The sequence below is a fragment of the Cupressus sempervirens genome, chromosome 3 (genome assembly GCF_028749045.1).
Source record: "Cupressus sempervirens isolate cs-2001-9-10 chromosome 3, ASM2874904v1, whole genome shotgun sequence".
In the NCBI taxonomy this organism is placed as follows: Eukaryota; Viridiplantae; Streptophyta; class Pinopsida; order Cupressales; family Cupressaceae; genus Cupressus; species Cupressus sempervirens.
In genome coordinates, this window is record NC_143120.1 from 887,983,827 (window position 1) to 888,004,634 (window position 20,808).

Genomic DNA, 20,808 nt, shown 5'->3' on the forward strand with positions numbered 1-20,808 from the left:
GAATTGTTTCTTCAATTTGTCCACCATGCGATCCCATCTTGTGATCTTCTCCTTTCCTCTTCTGTTTCTTTCTAATTGGACCTCTTGCCACCAGATTTTGGCATGGCCTTTGCAAACTTAACCCTATCTGGGTCCCTGATATCCTCATACTCAAAGTATTCTTCCAGTTCATTGATCCAATCGATCAACTCATCTGGTTTCAGATTTCCTGAAAATACACCCACTTCAATTGTGGGTCTTTTCCCAAACTTAGTAATGGCACTAAAAATCATTTCCTCTACATGATTCAGAACTTCCCCATCAAATTCCTCTTTTGGTCCCATTACTTCTTCTTCATTGTCATCCTCACTATTGTCACCCGCGACAACATTTGCTCCTCTACGAAGCTCTTCTTGCAATGCCTGCACCTGCCTTTGGAGGGCTCTAACCTCCTCAGGATTAATAGCTCTACCCATTCCACCACACTCTCTTCATGGAGGCATCTTCTTAACTCAAACCCACAACCACACAGTCCTGGTGCAAACTGCCTCACAGTCGGCGTTCTATCTACACACTCAGGAAAATCGGCTCTGATACCACTTGACGGGGATACAACCCAAGAACAGAATGGACACAACAGAAAAGGGAAATTTTATTAATTGAGAAAGTAATCTAGTACAAACAGTACAAAGAAAATAAACTTCAAAACATGCCCTAAGGGCTTACAATAGCATAAATCTGGAGATAATTTCTCCTTTCAGTACCTCCTCTCAAACTCCACTCCGAACTGCCTTTTACAATGCCAAAACTCTCCTTAAATAGATCCCGGAGGGTTAAGGACTAGGAGTACATTCTAGAAAGTGCTAGTAGGCATCCACCAACCAAATAGAAGGTTCCAAAAGCTGTGTTAGAAGTCGGTGCAAATCTAGAAGAATCCAGAAACGGTAACTGAACTTCCGGGAGGCATAACTTTTGAACCGTAGCTCCGATTGACGAACCGTTTACATTTTCGGAAAGCTCTCGAAGCTCTCTATAGCCCTATGGACAAAATTCATTCATCCCCCATTTTTTGACCCTTTTTGAGGTCATTTAATCCCCCTAACTTGACTTTGAAGCATTCTTAGGAGGTCTCCAAAACCCAAAAAATTGCAATAACTTTCAAACCATAGGGCCTTTTGACCTGATTCTTTTCTTGGAATGCTCTAAATCAAAATTACATTCATTTGGCCAATTCACACTTTCTAGGTCACCAAAATGATGGCCAAATTGCATGCTCCTATTTTTTTAGAATTTTCTAGCACACTGATAGTTGAACTGTGAGAGTTGGAACCTTTATTTGACCCAAATGGGTATCCAAAAATGAAAAGAAATGAAACAGAAACTAAGTCTAAGTACTTTTTTTTTTTGGGTGACACAGGATTGCCCTTATACCTCTGGATGCTCCTGCATCATAACTTCACAAATTTAAGAACTATTCTTGACAATTTACCTGTGCCTAGTTTGAACTCAACTAGGCTTATGAGCATCTTGTCTCTCAAAAACTTAACATTCACAGATCTGATGGCCCTTTCAAGTAAACATGTATATATTTTTTATCCTTTATCTTATCAATAGGAATTAACATTGATTTTGTTTGTTACAATATTTGATTTTTAGGTGGGCACACAGTGAGTAGAGTGAGCTACTTATTGTTCAATAATAGACTACACACCATCACTATTTGTGAAAAGCAACAAGATGCAACTCTTGACCAACATTTGCTAATAAAAAAAAATCATAGCATGATAAATTTAGAGCCCTGATTAAGGAGAATGCACAACAAATTGGTTATCTCAAGTTGTTCAAAAAAGACTTACCTTCAATAGCATTGTAAAATTGTTTATCAAGCCTCCCTCCTATGTGCCCACACTTTTCCACATGAAAAAATGAAGTGTTAATTGTTTTATTTTTATTTTTTGTTTATATCCCTGACAATGTCAAAATTTTGATGCTAAACTTAACTGTCGTTGAAATTTTGGCATTATCAGGATCCTTTTTTTAATAATGAATTTGACAAGCCAAATTGGCTTGCTGTCAAAAATGACCCCCAAATGAACTAGTGACAAAGTTTCTATTATCTCTAGGCTCATTCTTGCATTCTTCTTCATTCTTTTCTATAAAATTTTCAACTCTAACATTTGCACTTTCCACAATTTTGTTAGTTTTAGTGTTCAAACACGTGTATGCCTTTCTTTTAGTGGAATATCCTAAGAATATACCTTCATCACTCTTTGCATCAAGTTTTCCTTTCCTTGACTCTTTGAATATATAACACTTTCTTCCAAAAACTTTAAAATAATTGGCATTAGGTGCATAGTCATAACACAGTTCAAAAGGGGTTTTATTTGTACCTTTCTTGACTTGAACTCGATTTAGTGTATAAAGAGCAATACTTATGATTGATTTGTTTCTTCTTTAAGCTATCCCATTTTGTGATGGATTACTCAATGCTGACATTTATCTTTTGATTCCTTTGTCATTGCATAATGTATTGAACTCATCGTATATGAATTCACCTCTTCTATCTGATTGCCAACATTTCATACTTTTACTTGTTCCATTTTAAACTCTATCCAAATACCACTTAAACATTCCAAAAGCATCAAATTGTTCTTTGAAAAATATAACATTCATCATTCTAGACAAATCATGGACAAATAGGGTAAAGTACTTGTCACCATAATAAGTTTTCACTCCAATAGCTCCACATAAATCAGTATGATCTGGCTCTAAAATATCATCAGAAGAATATGTCTTTCTCTTGACACTAGACTTTCTCATTTTTCCCATTTGACATTATTTGCACATCACTTTATCAAGTTTTCTCAATCTTGATAATCATCTTACTCTTTCTATCTTAGTAATGCTTACCAAATTATTGACGTTCACATGATAGAGCCTCTTATGCCTTAACCAAACATCTTCAAATTATGCAAATAAACATGTATTTTCATATATGTCTAGATAGAACAAATTACCTTTTGTTTTCTTTCCACTTTCAATCAATTCACTAGTAGAATCATAGATCTTTGCCTTCTTGTTTTAAAATTCAAATCGATAACTTGAACTATTCAATTGTGTCACACTCAATAGATTATATTTTAATCTGGAATCAACCCAATATGCATTGTTACCCCTGATCTTGTCATTCAATATAATATATCCTTTAATTTTCACATAAGATGGTCATCATTTCCAAGCTTAATGCAACTTCCATTATGGTGTTCTAGATTTTCAAACTTACTTGTATCACCATTCATATGATTTTAGAAATATCAGTTATCCATTTATCATTCTTACTCACATGTGAAATAAGGGCAGTTTTCTTAAACTTTTTATCTTCATTAGATTCATCTTTTATTGTAACATAAACAACTTCTTTATCATGTTTATCAGAATCAATTTCAAAACCATCTTCTTTAACAATGTAACAAGATTTCTTACATTTTCCCTTATAGTCTTTGTTACCTTGATTGTCTCTATTGTCTTTCCTTCCTGAGTATCAGTTGTCTTTCCTTTCCTCATTTTCATCTCTGTTAGGACATCCTATAGAAATATAGCCCACTTTATTGCATGTAAAATAGATTATAGAAAGTTTACCTTTATATTTACCTTTTCCTCTTGGTATCCTTCTTGCTAATAATGCTTCTAAATCACCAAGTCCATCATATGATTTACTATCATTTTCCACAAGCTTAATTTTTGAACTTTTATTTCTTTTAGATCCATCAAGGGTTAGTTGAGACATGAAAGAACATTCAACTCTAGAAGGTGTGTAATTAGCAAAATTTGACAATCCAAATGCAATGAGTCTACCAATTAGTCTATCCAAGGTTAGATCATTACTAGGTGTACATCTTAGTTCTTGTATGTAGGTACTCTAATAGAATAAATAGGAAGTAGAGTTCTTAACACCTTCCTTATCATAGTCTCTTCAGATATGTCTTCTCCAACACCTCTAATTGTATTCACCACTTATTTGATTTGGCCATACTAATGTGCAATAGTTTCTCTTTCTATTTTTATCATGTCATCAAACTTGCCTCTCAAACTTTTAGCTTTAGCCCTTAACACTTTTTTCTATCATCCATGAATTTGTGCTAGCTTATCCCACATTTTCTTTCTAGTAGTGCAATCCTTTACATCATCAAATTTAGCATGACTTAGGGAAGATGCTAGATTTATCATCAATACAACTTCTCTTTTATTTGCTCAATTCCCATGGTCCTAGGAACTTCTATGTATTCATTGTCCAAGTAGTATAGTGCAGAATATCCAACTCCAGATAGATACAATTTCATTAGTCATTTCCATGATGCGAAGTCCTCTCTGTTCAGCTTGGGTACCTCTCTCTTATACATCTTGATCTTTTAGCTTAAGTCCCTTCAAACTTTCCTTACAAGTACTAATAGCTTTGATACCAATTGTTAGAATTATTATAATAACTGAGAAGGGGGATGAATCAATTATCCTCAGGTCCAAATGTACCAATTCAACTTTTAACAACTTCAAACAACTTAGTCAAACTCATAAATCCACTCAGCCAAAATAACAATTCATTAGTTATCCATCTTATTATATTATAACTTAGCTTTTTTTTTAGTATATGTTGAATAATAAAAATATATAATAGTAAATAACATGAAAGACAAAAACAACATTCACACATTATGCCACCAGGATTTGTGGCAACGCAATTTTGGAAAAACCACCAAGTAAAATGCTACCACTTTTTCACTATTCTAAAGTGATCTCTGTTAAGAACCAACACTGTTAAAAGTTACAAATATTGTTAGGTGTGTCCATGTTAAATGATTTAATCACCCCGTTAGGAGTGGTCTTGTTAGAGGTCTTTAGAATATTCCATCATAATTTCACCTTGATTAAAGAATCTACAATATGACTATTATGTCAACCTTTATTAAAGGATTATACTATGATAATGGTTAGAAAGTAACAACTAGGATGATCTAATAAAATACAACTCACTTTGCATGTTCAGATCTCCATTCAACTCATTCCTGGTTCATTGACTAGACTTCATCACATCCTCCATCTCTAATCTCTAATCATCTTGGCAACTCTTCAAGCAATTAATCTTTCACTAAATTATGAATTTTCCTCTATAACTTTGTTCTTCACAAATTTGCTAGTCTAAAAACCTTAAAAATCATCTCTTATGTCTCATTAATAGATAGGTTTAGTCTCTTGTCACTAAAACTTAATTATAGATCTTAGGATTTGATCAATTCATTGAATCTATTCATCATTTTGTCCTTCTTCTTCTTCTTCATCTTCTTCTCTTGAAAATTCCAGAAAATTATCATTGAATCTTTGTCTTAGATCACTTAACAAACTCAATTCATGCATTAAATACTTCAACTCATCAATCGTTATACTTTATGTGTTTTGACCAATCCATAAATTCAATTGTATCATACTCAAATCTTGATTCTTTCTAAAATTATTAATTCACTGACACTTGGTCATCACTATGTTCTTCATCTCAGTCATCACTTTGTAGCTCAATCACTATTGATTTGTCTCACTTGACTTTCATTAGCTTGCTTAGCTAATATTGTGCTCAGTCATTACTTCAATTTTCCTTCATCTTTTTTGGTCATTACCATCACTTGGCTAATACTATTTTTCTTGAATGATACTTAAGTTTCTTAATCTTCTTCTCAGTAATGGTAAACTTCTTCATTGACCTAGTAACTTGTCATCAGTCAAACTCATGTTTTACTCAACTTCTTGACTTCTATCAATCATCTCTTCTACACTTCAACTCATATTTCTTCTTCACTTAATAAAATGATCAAACAACATATTATCTTGTCAAATACTAACTGATCAAGTGCCCTTTTTAGTTCCATCATACTTACTCCTCTTTACTTAACACTCTACTAGTTCATCTTTTTCTTTTTAAATCCTCTTAATCAATCAAATAATATGGAACTCTTCATTGTTAACAAATGTCTTCCTAGTAAGGTGTGACATCAATGAAAACATAACAATTATTCCAATTGTAGTTTCCAACATATACAAGATAATTTACATTGTGAATGAAGAAATGTAATATTAACCGACCTACTGCACTTGTCAGTGAGAACCTAGAAAATAATTGTTGAAGTTTAGTGTTAACCGAGTCAAGTATTGACTAAGAAAGTTTTAGTGTTCACCAAGCATGAACATGAGGAACAAGTTAAGAGAATATTTAATCTGAGGCCAACATTTGATGAAAATTAAGAATGTTCAAGAAGTTGCAAGGGTAAGGATGAAGTTAGTTATGATACCAATGGTTGGAAAAATTCAAAGAAGATCTGATGAAGGATTGTAAGCAATTTGAATGGATCACAAAGTTCAAGGTAGAGTTATATTTCCTAAGTGACTAGATTCATTGAATCTGAAATTGATGAAGATCTGATGATCATGATTAAGTGAAAAATCTACAATTTTCTAGAATGGAGAAAAAATTATACTTAAAGGGATGAATAAGATGTTTCTTGTTTATAATGTTGAAGGTGTTTATCAAGTTCTTGAAGAAGAAGAAGTCAAAAGGTGAACTGAGTAGAATAATACTATGAATATCAAGTAAAGGAAGTGTTAAGTTGAAGTGTGAGTGTGTGAATCAGCTACAAAAAGATCAAAAGGAAGAGATAGAGAGAAGCAAAGATCTTAACAAGCAAGGTAGTTGTAAAACCTAACAGATCTTTTCACTATTACTTTCTTACCATTGTAGAAGAAAAAAAACTATGAACTTAAAATAAGTATTTGAAATCCTATATGGTAACATTATTTTGAATGTTTTGTAAGTCCTTTAGAGTAGAACGCTCTTTAGAAATATTGAGGAGTTATAAGGTTTGGATGGTCTTTGGTAAAAACTCTCTAACTAGGTTACACTAAAATGTGTATGTAACCTTTAAGAAGGTTGGCTACTAACATAGCTCACTTCAAAAGAGAAAAAAATATTTAGGTTTTCAATTCCCAGGTAGTTTCTCTCTTTACACAATTTCCATGTTAAATACATGTGTCAAATGTGTGAATTTTTATTATTTTACACGTTTATTTCATGTTAACTATTTATTGTTGTAACTCACTATAAGCTAGATAATTAATTTGATACTCGGTATATTAAGGAATTGTAAGTTAGCAAGTTTGATGCAAAGATGAAATTGGTTTGAATTATGATGTTTGATGTGGTTACTAAGTTATTTATTTGAAAATTTAAGAAGTCTAAATTGGTACAAAAGTTTTTTTAAGGCATGTAGGATAACTGGTTATAACTAACTTAACACCCCCCCACCCCCAATTATCTAACAACTTATTAATTATTTATGTGGAGATCTATTGAGTAAATTTATGTGCCAAGGAAAATTTTCCATACAAGTATTTTCCTTCACATATAAAACTCCTTAACTTCTTAATGTAAACATTGAACATTGTTAGATCATTTCTAATATTTCCACAGATTGTACTAAACAGGTTTGCATCATGTATTGTTTGAGGTTTCATCCTAAGTAAGAAAAAAAATTGTCAAATACTTCCACTATTTCTCAGCTTTCTCCAAATCTTTTTCAGTGATATGTCTAGGTAGGGGGGTTTGGAGATTATTTGTTACCTTTTCTAAGGTGTCTTGTACACTCTTTCTTAACTTATTTGTTTTCACTACAATTTCTCTCATGGAATATGCTACAACTTGACATAATTTATCAATGTTCATGTCCTCTTATGTCTTCATGATAGCTAATAAACTCTCAAATGGTTATTAAGAGGTGGTAGAACTAGGCTGACCAACCCCTTTGGTAGAAGTTATCATTTGCATTTGAGTGTCTTCACTAGTTTTCTCTATTTTCTTCTTATCATGTGAATGTAGTGATGGTTGATCTTTGTTCTTTGGTATGACCTTTGTCTTATATATTTTCTTCTTCTCTTCTTTATATTCATCTTGTGCCTTAGTCTGCACTAATGTATCTTTCACCATGGTAATCTAGTGAACTATTTTTTCCCATTTTCTTTGTAGACTGGAATCTATGTTATCTATGCTAAGCACTAGAACTTATGCACTATCATGTGACCAAGTCAAAATAATAGGCTATGATGATTCCTCACTATGAAAACCAATTTTGTTAGCACTCTATTGTTCTTTTTCTCCTCTTCATTGGTTTCTTCATTTTTTGTCATCCAATTGCTGACATAAAAAATAGATTGATCCTTAAATTGGTCCTCTAAAGTATCAACAATGATCTTTATTCCTCCAATAGTCCCATCATCATTTTTCTTAGGTGCATCAAGATAAATTTCCGCTATATCCATTTGAGTATCATATTGTGATTGTTCCTCTATTGTTTCTATTGTAACTTTAGGTATGGTATCCAATATACTTGGTTCACTTAACACTTAATAAACTAGTTGTTTTGTTTCATCTTTCACTTCATCATATAAGCCTCCTAGAATCCTTATCGATCTCATATTTTCTCTCAAAAGTGGGTGTAACTTTTTCTTTATCTTCTCTAACTGCTCTTCACTCTCAATGACACAACACTTGAAATTTGTTTGTTCACTCATTTCCAATTATTCTTGTCAAGATCTATGCCTTGATTGATTTAACCTTTCATATATTTTTTCAACTAATGTTCCATGTAGACTAATCAACAACCTTCTAAATTTTATTATTTATTTGTTAACTAGAATTTGAAATTTTCTTTTCTAACTAGGATCATACTTATCATAGAATTTATACAATTTCTCCAAGTTTCCATCTATCATTATCATTTCACTCATTTTCCCAATCTCAATCTTCCAATTCTTCTTCTTCTTGCCACTACTTGGTTCTAGTTGATTTTCTTTAGATTGATCTATAGCTGAGGGAATGCACCCTCTAATACTTTTTTCGACTGGCTCATTCTTGGAATCATCTAATTTCTTCCTTCCCAATTATATAGTGTCTATCTTAGGCTTCTCATTGGGTCTAGGGCTTGCTACCATTTCTTTTACTCTTTTTTCTTTCTTAGGAGTTTCTTCTTCTTTGACCTGTGTTGGTGTTGCTTGCACACCAGATAGAGAAGTTCTTGTTGATCTTTTTGTAGTCATTGTTGGTGTAGTATGCACTTGTGTAGTTGGAACATCATCAATTATTATAGTTTGAGTACTTTTTGTTGGAGGGGTAGAAGGTGTAGATGTTGGTACAAAGGTGGAGGATTTTTAGGTGCATTTTTTAATGTAGGGGTACTAGGAGTTGCTTCAAAAACCAATCATTTAACCAACAGAGTATTACTTTGTCCACTAGCCTTAATTTCTAAGGTTGTCTACACTAACTCAAAAAAATATTCTTTAGTCATATTTGAATCCTTCATGATATTCTTCATCAAATTATCAACTTTCTTTCTAGCCGCCTTTCTAGTGATCTTTTGTTGAGCTTTACTCAATGTTTCTTTGTAGGTGCCACATCTCTAACTCTTCTCATCCTTTTTTACTTTATATCCAAGTGGATAAAAAAAAATTAGCCTATTCTTTTTAGCCTCCATGCAAGTATTGTCAGCTTCTACCATAAAACAAATTTCATCTTTGTATTTATCCGCAACTGACTTCTGAATCCTTATTATTTGTCTCATCTCAGTTTTAAGTAACCTCATCATCAAAGTGATTATATCATTCATCTTCTCTATTGGATACTTTCTAAACCAATGTGTAATTAGTTCCATGGTACACTTTCCCATATTCCATTCTTCACAATTTTCTTCAAATTTGCTTCAAGAAATGATCTTATAGACACATAAATACCTTTGAAATCAAAAATTAGGGACTTCACAGAAGTTTTCTAAATTTAGTTCCAAAATCTTTCAAATATCCTTTCAATATCTTTTCCAAGTTTCCCTAAGCTCCAATAGATCAAATGATGTCCAAATTAAGTGATTTCAACCCTTAAATCCATACAAAATTATATTTGCATTAATTGTACAAGTACACACAATCAAAAAGATGTCACTAAATCCAATAGACCTTCAAATCTTCTATGACCTTATAAATCTTCATAACCTTTTTATGCACTCTTAAAAATAACATTCTCATATTGATTCCAAGCTACTAGTAATTGTGTCAACATTAGTTCTACTAATAAGGGGCCTGATGAATATCTAGTATATTATCCTTGTTTCAGTCTTGCAAAGTGATAACTTAAGTTGATAAGGGGTTCTCAACTGCAATTACTAATTTCATCTTCTTCTCTGATGTGTCTTTTGTCTTTCTACTCATACCTTAGTGCTCCAAGGTGTTCCTTCCCTAGAAAATATTTTATTAAGACTTTCAACTTATTTTTCTTTCACACTTTTATTCCTTCTTACATTGTTGATCATGTCTTTTCTAGGATTCATATTATGTGACCTCATGTTAGGTGGTCTCATACTATTAATTCTACAAAATCTTGTTGTATGTCCCAAACTGTTGCAAATATGACATTTTGTAACTATGTTTCCATATCTAGGTCCAAATTGATTAGTTTGTAGTTTTTAATCTCTAGCAATATGCCCAAAATTGTTGAATTTATAACACATAACTGCATTTCTTATGACATTTTTTTCTTCCAATGGTTTACTAGTGCAAGGCTCGCACTTCCATACTATCTTTAAACTTGCATATATGATCAACATAAAAAGTAAATATAAGCATAACACAATGCAACTCATAACACCATTAATTATTAACTAGAGAAAATCTAGCCAAGGGAAAACCTTCGTGGGCATGGTACCCACAAAATGATCCACTAATCAAAAGTATCTTATGAAAGATATTGATCCTATTAGGATTCTATTACATTTATATAGTGTAGTGTTCTTGTTAGAGGACTAGGCCTTATTAGAAACCTCAATCATATTAGGAGTTGGTATTACAATACAAATGAGTGCAAGATGATTACACTTATCAAATATGCATATACAATTGTACAATGATATCAATAGAGGTAAATACAAAGCTTTATACAGTGTTGATATCTTCATATCTAATATGTCCTTTTAGTCCCTTCTGCAAAACTAATCATACAATTTTACTTCATTGTACTAGCATCAATTTTCTATCTACACTAATCTCATAAAGTTTGCATTCAAACATTATATCAGTACAATGCCACACTTTACTAAACATAATGGTCTTCCTTTACACTCAAAAATTTGTTATGTCATCCTTGTTGCTTGATACTTTGATTTAAGGACCTTCATTTGAAAGTTATGCTTTATTTGAAGCCTCTCAAAAATAGAATCTGCACTTTCCATCTAATTTCTTCATGATGGAAAGTGGGAACCATTATTGCAGCCTCACCCTAAATATTTTGAATTACCTTTTAACACATTTGGATTAATATTTAGGATGTCATCTCGATATTTTTAATTAATTTTTTGGCAAACCAAAATAATTCGTTAATCAAAATATTAGTATTCTTCCTTTAATTTTGTTTTGTCTCAATAAGTCCTACTTAGTAAATCTACAATAACTCCTTCTATACATAAATAAATATTAAGTACTTTTAACAACATGATGTATAGATTCCTTACTACCTTCTAGTAATTGCACACATTCCCATGTGCCTCTAGTGAACTACACTAAACAAAGTAAGTTAACTGTACATTGTTTTGTTGATATGTACTTAAACAATTTTCTAAATATTATTCCTTTCAACTTCACCAAAAGTTATGTCATCTTAAATTAGGCAATATGTTTCCATAAATGACAACCTTGATACATCACCTAGCCAAATTTCCAATAGATTCTTCCCAAAATAGGGCTTCCCTCCTATCTCCAATACATCAAGAGAGTTTATTATTAATAATTTCTCTACAAGCTAAAATAAAGTTCTGAATCCTGAACTAGACAGGAGATTTCTACATCTAAAAAGGTTGACTAGGTCTACATCTAAAACATATTTATATAGTAGGATAGAAACCCATGACCTATGATGTGTTAGAATATTTAGAATAACTGAGAGGGGGATGAATAAGTTATCCAAGGTCCAAATGTACCAAATTGAAGAAATAAACACTTAAACAACTTTAGATCTTAACATTTGTTAGCTCTACTTCTATAGTAAAATTTCAATAACATCAATTAGTAGTCCACTATCCTAAACATAATAGAATTGCAAAATGTAAACATTAACAGTAAATCATCAAAAATAACATCTACACAAGCTTGATACTAGTATTTACTGTGGAAACTCAATTTGGAAAAAATCACTAGTAACATGTCACCAATCTTTTCACTCTTCTGAAGTGCACTTTCTTAGGAGTCAACCCTATTAAAGGTTACAAAAACACACTATTAAATGTGACCTTGTTAAATAATGTAATCACCCTATTAGGAGTGGCCTTATTAGAGGACTTTAGAATGTTCCATTATGATTCCACCTTGATTAAAGGATTTGAATATGAGTGTTAGGTCAACCTTGAGTAAAGGATTTCAAACTGATACAATTGTTATAAAGTAACAACAAGTTTTGATCTGGCAAATACAACTCACTTTGCAAATACAGATCTCAATTCGACTCAAATGTTAATCCATCGACTACCCTTGATTGTCATCCCAATCTTTGATTCGCTTGGAAATTGTTTAAGAAATCACACTTCACCTCTTCTTAACTCTTCTCATCCTTCTACTTAATGTTCCCAATCAATAGCATCAACAAATGCTCCAACCTCATTAGGCTAATGTTTGTACCTTTTAAATAGGTGATTCTGATCTTTTTCCTCTTAAGCACCACCATAGATCTTGGTTTTTTGTCAAATTCATTAAATCCTTCCAACATTTAATTTCTTCTTTTTTATTCTAGAAAATTCTCCTAATTTCTTCTTGAATCCTTGCATAGAAACATGCAAACACAATTTCCCTTGATTTAAATGTTCTAGTTCATACATTCTTATCTTTAACATGTTTCACATATTCTAATTAGAAATCAACTCGGTCAATTCAAAATCATAATTTTTCATAAAATTTTAGAATGTTGTCCCTTGACCAACATTGTGTTCTAACACTTGGTCATCACTAGATTACTCAATTGCTAATAATTTTTTGTTTGGTACATATACTGTCACTCGATGAATATTGATGCTTAGACAACACTATTTCTTCTCAGCACATATTTTGGTATGGTTGACACTAGCATCACTCAACATATACTTCAAGTTCCTTAATTTTCTTCTTTGTTCTTTGGTCAAGCATATGCTTTTGGTCAATCCTTGATTGCTTCTTCAAGGCTTTAGTACAACTATCTTCTTCACTTGTAACATGATTCAACAATCATTATATCTTGTCAAAGTCTAACAAATAGAGTGTCCATTGTAGTTTTTCTTCACAAATCAACCTTTCCTTTAGGTTCTTTTGTTATGAGCAACTTCTTAAATCTTCTTCATCAATCGTATAGATATGACACTCAAATTAGATAAAAAACTATCTCTCATGAAGGATGCTCCCCTTAATACTATAAACTCATAACAAAAACAAAGAAACAATAGCAAATACAAGAACAAAATATGGGCTTCTTATTTGTGCCACAAATCTGGTACTACATAATTCACAAGTACAATATTATAACACACATAGGCACCTTTAGTACAATAATTTGCACGACAAGCTACGAACTATCACCCAGACCTATCCTCGACAATGTTTGGGCCTTTCTTGAATAGGCAATTTTATGCCACTTGGGAAGGTTCTAGACAATGTAGGGTTGACAAACCCTAACAAAACATATAGAGTCATCCAAATACATCTTTGACAATTATTTTACAAATTTTTGGTAGCCCAACTTTGGAAGTTCATAACTCACAAACCCTTGCTCTGATTGGCCATTATAACCACTTTTCAGAAATGTCAACTCCTGAGCTATAAGTTCAAAATTGTATTAGTGCCCTTTTGTCAAGTTTTGAGCCTCATTTGAGCACTCTAAGGCCTCCAACGATGAGTCTAAATATTTTTCTACAAATATTTCCACCGAAAATCTGAAATAACTTCCTTGATACTTATGCTTGAGCAATGAGATTTTTATGGTTCACTTACAACTCTAAAATGAACCTTCCTATAGAAAATGAGAACATTCCAAGCTCATATGAAAAACTTTATAAAAATAGCAAGATCTCAAAAATAGTAACCACTCTATCTAGTAGTCCTTATTAAAATAAAAAAGACTGAAAATAAAATATTTTTGGGTGATGCAAGATTGCCCTTACACCTAGGATGCTCCTGCATTAGACACCCAAGGTAATTTGAAAAGTGACCCTATCTCATCTCAGGTGTTCAAAGAAAAACCAAGATGGCTAACCTCCTCCCTTGCTAGCCATGATGAATCCTCTACTAGTCTCCCTTTCCATTTGACTAGGTATTCTGCATAAGTTTTGTTCCATGTACTTTTACCAACTTGACTATCCAATATCTCCTCAATCTCCTTTATAGATGAACTAGCTACTAGAATATTCCACTACACTTCTGCAACTTCATCTCCATCACCTCCTTCATAATACTCTGTCAAATTTGAAATATTAAATATTGGTGAAATATTCAATTCAGCAGGCAACTCCACTTCATATGCACTTCTAGAATCATGCCTTTTCACTATCTTGCATGGTCCAAACTTCTTCATCTTTAGCTTATTACATGTATCCACTGGAAAATGCTCCTTTCTCAAATGAACCATGACTTCATCTCCAATATGAAATTCCTTATATCTCCTTTTCACATTTGTCTTAGCCTTATACTATGTATTCATCTTTATGATGTGCTTTCTAAACTCCTCATGGATGTTCTTCAAATGTTCAGTAAAATCTTTTGCTTCAACACTACTTATCTCTCATTTATCCAACTGCCTCAATTCAGAACCATTTCTGGGACTACACCCATATACAATCCAGAATGATGATTTACCAGTACTCTTGTTGATAAAATTATTATATGAAAATTCTGCCTATGGAAAAATCATATCCCATCCTTTTGGTTTATCTCCAACCAAGTATCTTAGCAAGTTTCCCAAATTGTATTCACAGCTTCTGTCTATCAATCAATCTGTGGATGATGTGATGAACTAAACTTCAAATCTATCTTCAACTTCTTCAACAATGTATGCCAGAATACCCAAAAAATTTGGTATCTCAATCTGAAACTATACTCTTTGGCAAACCATGTAGTCTCACAACTTCTCTGAAAAATAACTCTTCTACATGAACAAAATCACTAGTCTTCTTGCAAGGAATAAAATATGTCATCTTTGAAAACTTGTCAACCACCACAAAAAAAGAATCATACCTGTGTTGTGTCCTTCATAATCCAAGAACAAATTCCATGCTAATATGCTCCCATGACTTCTTCGGTATAGGTAATGGCTAATACAACCCTATATTTTGCTTCACTCCTTTTGCCATCTAACATACAAGGCAACTTTGTACAAACTTCATCATATCTTGCTACAATTGTGGCCAGTAATAATTTTTAGCAACCAAAGCTATAGTCTTATCTCTACCAAAATGTCTAGCCAATCATCCACTATGCTTCTCCTTGATGAGATTCTCTCTTATTCAAATTTTGGGAATGCACAACTGGCTTCCTTTGAACAACATATTATCTTGGACCATGAAATCCAACTACTTTGTCCTATCAAGTGTAATAGGTTCTGTACAAGTCTTCCATGCTTCACCAAAATCAGGATCATCTGGATACAACATACTGAGTTTCTTGAACCCAACCACCTCTACCTACATTTTTTTCAATAAAAGTTGTCTTCTACTAAGAGCATTTATAACTTTGTTAGACTTCCTAGTCTTGTGTTTCAAAACAAATTTGTAGCTCTGCAAAAACCCAACCCACTTTAAATGCCTTTGGTTCAATTTTCCTTGACTATTCAAATACTACAAAGCCTAATGATTAGTATACAAAATAAAATCCTTAGGAAGAAGATAGTGTCTCCACTTCTTCAATGCTTGAACTATAGCATAAAATTTATGATTATAAATAGAATATTTTCTTTTTGCATCATTCAACTTCTCACTAAAATAAGCCACATTTCTACCATCTTGGATCAAAACAGCACCTATTGTGTAAAACAGGTTGCTCGGTAACATTTTGTTTCAATAGATTAAAAATTTTATTTGCTCCTATAGTCCACTTACTCTTTCCTATCCCCTCTCATTGTTTTAGTCAAGGGTCCACAAATACTGCTAAAACCTCTTATGAACTTTTTGTAAAATGTAGCCAGTCCATGAAAAGATCTTTACCTCTGTTGCACTTCTTAGCAGTAGGGCATCCAAGGATAGCCTTCACTTTTTTTAGGTCCATTTTCAGACCTTCTACTGAGACTACAACTCCTATGTACACCAACTCCTTTACAAAACTACACTTCTTCAAGTTTATCAACAACTTTTCTTCCCTCAACTTATCAAACACCTTGCAAATATGAATCAAATGCTCCTCCAATTTCTTACTAAAGATCAATATATCATCTAGGTAAACAATGATAGACTTACCTTAAAACTCTTTCAGTACCTCATTCATGAGCCTCGGGAAAGTCTCGATGCATTGGTTAGCCCAAAAGGCATGACTAACCACTCATATAGTCCTTCCCTTGTCTTAAAAGTAGTCCTCCACTCATCACCTTCTCTGATATGAATCTGATGGTACCCACTCTTCAAATCTATCTTTATGAAATACTCAACTTTTCTCAAACAATCCATAACATCATCCATCCTTGGCAAAGGAAATATACACTTGATTGTGATCTTGTTGATAGTGTGAGAATCTTTGGTGCTAACATCGCTAGTATAGCACATGGACTTAGACTCTCTCGAATCAACTTCTTCTGCAACAACTCATGAACTTTCCTATTCAAATCTTCACTTTCTACTATGTCATTCTACGTGCTACCTTGTTTGAAAAATTGGCTCCTGAAACCAAATCCATCTAGTGACCGATCTTCCTCATTGGGGGAAATCCATTAGGTACATTATATGATACAATATCAAAAAACTCTCCCAACATATCTGCAACTTTTGCATGTACCTCCTTTTCTTATTCTTTACTATCTTTAGGAATTATAGCAAAACACATATGCTCATGCTTCATACCTTTGAGAAACTATTTTCCATCAACAAAACATATTTTGGCAGCACTACATACCTTTTCTTCTTTATCCTTCAATGGCTTCAACTTATGTTTTACTCCATCCTTAGTTAGATTGTAGGTATTTTCTCACCTATCGTGTATAGCATACCTATCAAACTACCATGGCCTACCCAACAACATATGACATATGTCAATAGGTATGATATCACATAGTATCTCATCCTGGTAGCTTCCAATCTTGAACTTCACTGAGCATTGCTCATTAACCATGACCTTGTGGTCATCTTACACCCAAGCAATATGGTATGGATGTGGGTGTTTCTGCCTCTTTAGTTTCAAATTGGTGACCATCATTTCTAACACTAGATTTTTAGTACTTCCACCATCAATGATCACATCATAACACTTATCTTCACATTTGCACTTTGTGCAAAACAAGCTCCTTCTTTGCTCATGTTCATTCTCACCACTCAACAAGACTCTTCAATTAACTAGGACTTCTCCTCTTTCAGAATCTTTAGAATGTGAGGATCTAACATCTTCATCAACATGTGCAACTCTTTCCTAGCCTTCTATTATTTGATCTGTCCTTCCTTGGTGTTGGGTACATTCAAATTCTCTATGCCCTTCTTCTCCATAGTGAAACCATTTCCCATGGAAGCCTCCTCTTCTAGATTCTTGTCCTTCACCACTTCCTCTCTAATCTCTATTGTTTTGATCATGAAAATGATTGGAATTATTTCCCCTCTAGTCTGACTACTAATTCCAACTTCATCTTTATTCTTTTGATCATCATTACGACCACCATAAGATCATCCACCAGATCTTCCACTATGACCTCTTCCACTATTCTTATTGTCAAACTTTGTTCTCAGTTTCTCCTCAACTCTTAGGGAAAATTGGTATGCCTCCTCAATACTATTCATTCAAACCAGACTCAGCTCATCCTGAATGCTTGGCCTTAACCCATTAAGATAATAGGTAACTTTCTCCTTATTATCTTTTGCATGGTTGGTTCTAATGAGAACTCGGTAGAACTCTTTGGTATACTTTTGAATGGATTTTCCTGCTTGCTTCAACCATTGCATTTTCTTCAATAGATTAAGCTCATAATCTATAGGAATGAATATTCACTTCAATTTAGCTACCATCTATTCCCATCTGATGATTTTTTCCTTCAATTTAGCTACCATCTGTTCCCATCTGATGATTTTTTCCTTTCTCTTTCTATTTCACTCCAACTGAACCTCCTATCACCAGGTCTTTGCATGTCCCTTCAATTTTTCCTTTGCAAACTTGACCCTATCAAGATCTTCAATATCTTCATATTCAAAGTACTCCTCTAGTTAATTGATCCAATCAATCAACTCCTCTGGATTAATATTTTTTGAAAATGTTAGAACTTCAAACTTAGCTCTTTTTCCAATCTTGGAGATGGCACTAAAAAGCCTCTCTTCCTCTTGGTTTAGAACTACCTTTGCTCTAGCATTTTCTTTTACTTCATCCTCATCCTCACTTTCATCTCTTATAGGAAGATTTAATTCTCTTTTCATTTGTTCTTCCAATGCTTGCATTTTCCTTTGGAGGGCTCAAAAACCCTCAAGTGTAACACCTACATCTCTTCCACCATGCTCTCTTTGTGAAGGCATTTTTGCACTTTTGCTGAAACCCTAGTGCAAACTGCCTCACAACTGGTGATCTATCTACACACTCAATCCAAACCATGGTCCTAGTGCAAACTGCCTCACAACTGGTGATCTATCTACACACTCAGTCCAAACCATGGTCCTGGTGCAAACTGCCTCACAATCAGTGATCCATCCACACACTCAAGAACTCCTACTCTGATACCACTCGATGAAGGATGCTCCTCTTAATACTATAAACTCACAATAGAAACAAAGAAACAACAACAAATGTGAGAATAAAATATGGACTTCTTATTTGCACTGCAAATGTGGTATTGCAGAATTCACAAGTACAATATTCTAACCCCCACGGGCACCTTTAGTATAATAATTTGTAAGACAAGTTGCAAGCTATCACCCGGAGTTGTCCTAGAAAATGTTCGAGCCTTTCTTAAATAGGCAATTTTATGTCACTCGAGAAGGTTCTAGACAATGAAACTTAATACGAAGGGCTAAAAGACCTAACAAAACATATAGAATCAGCCAAATACATCTTTGATAATTATTTTAGAAATTTCAGATAGCCCAACTTCAAAAGGCCATAACTCACAAATCATTGCTCTAATTGTCTATTATAACCACTTTTTGAAAATACCATCTCCTAATCTACAAGCTTTAAATTGTGCTAGCATCCTTCCATCAACTTTTTGGGCCTCATCTGGGTACTCTAAGGCCTCCAATGATGAGTCTGAAGATTTTTCTGCAAATTTTTCCACTGAAAATCCATAATAACTTCTCTGATACTTATACTTGAGCAATGAGATTTTTATGATAGGCTTAGAACTCTAAAATGAACCTTTTGTAGAAAATAAGAACATTCTATTCTCATATGATAAACTTACTTAAAATAGAAAGCTCCTAGAAATAGTAACCACCCTATTTGCTAGTCCTTATTAAAATAGAAAAGACTAAAAATAAAATATTTTTGGGTGATGCAAGATTGCCCTTACACCCAGGATGCTCTTGCATCAATCTCACCAATAAGGTTTTGACACCAATGAAAACATAACAATTTTTCCAATTGTAGTTTCCAACAATCTCCCTTTTTTGCATTTATGGAAACACCTCTAGTTACCATGAAATCCAAAACTTGTATTGCATAGAGAAAAATTTCTCTATGTACAGTATCACATCTTCATTAATTTCCTTAGTTTCATTCAAATTCTCATCCATGCAAATCTTTTAGTACTATTAATTCCTTTCTTATTCAATCTCTCCCTCTTACTAATTACATGTTCTCCCTCTTTCTTATTGTATCTATCCCTTTCATTTTCTCTGTCTATCTTATGGTGACTTCTTCACAATATCTCTCTCTTCATGGCAATCTCTCCCTCTTTGACAACAATGCAAAATATATTTTACTTATCTCATGTATATATCTTTATGTTAGTTTTGAATTTATACTTTATCATTTATTTATGACTGATACAACATGTTTTCCTTCTTCCTCCACTACTACTTTAGGAAACTCCTAAATTAGAACTTTCTACATCAACTTGTAAGATATTTAGAGCAATCCATTTGATGCAAAGCACTATTTTCATCTTGAGTAGCCTTGTTTAGGGGAATCACCCCTAAGTTAACTCTTACATATTCATGAGTCCTTAGGTAAATATTTAGTGAATATATCAATCATTTTCTCCTTAGTTTACATACCCCAATCTCACTTCTTTGTCTTGAACTAGTCTCTTGAGTAATGATACTTCACAGAAATATGCTTAATCTTTGTGTGCATTGCAAGATTCTTGGATATGTTAATAGCACTAGTATAGATAGCAACAGGATCGATAATCTCTTCCTTCATACCTTTCAATAATTTTAGTATCCATATGATATTTGAACAATTCACTGCTGCTACCACCTATTCAAATTCAATTGTTGATTGAGAAATGTAGTTTTGTTTCTTACTTGGCCATGAAATTAGTCTCTCTTGGAAAGAATGCACCTCCACTTGTGCTCTTTCTATCATCGATATTTTTTTCGAATCAAAATTAGTGAACACCTTCAA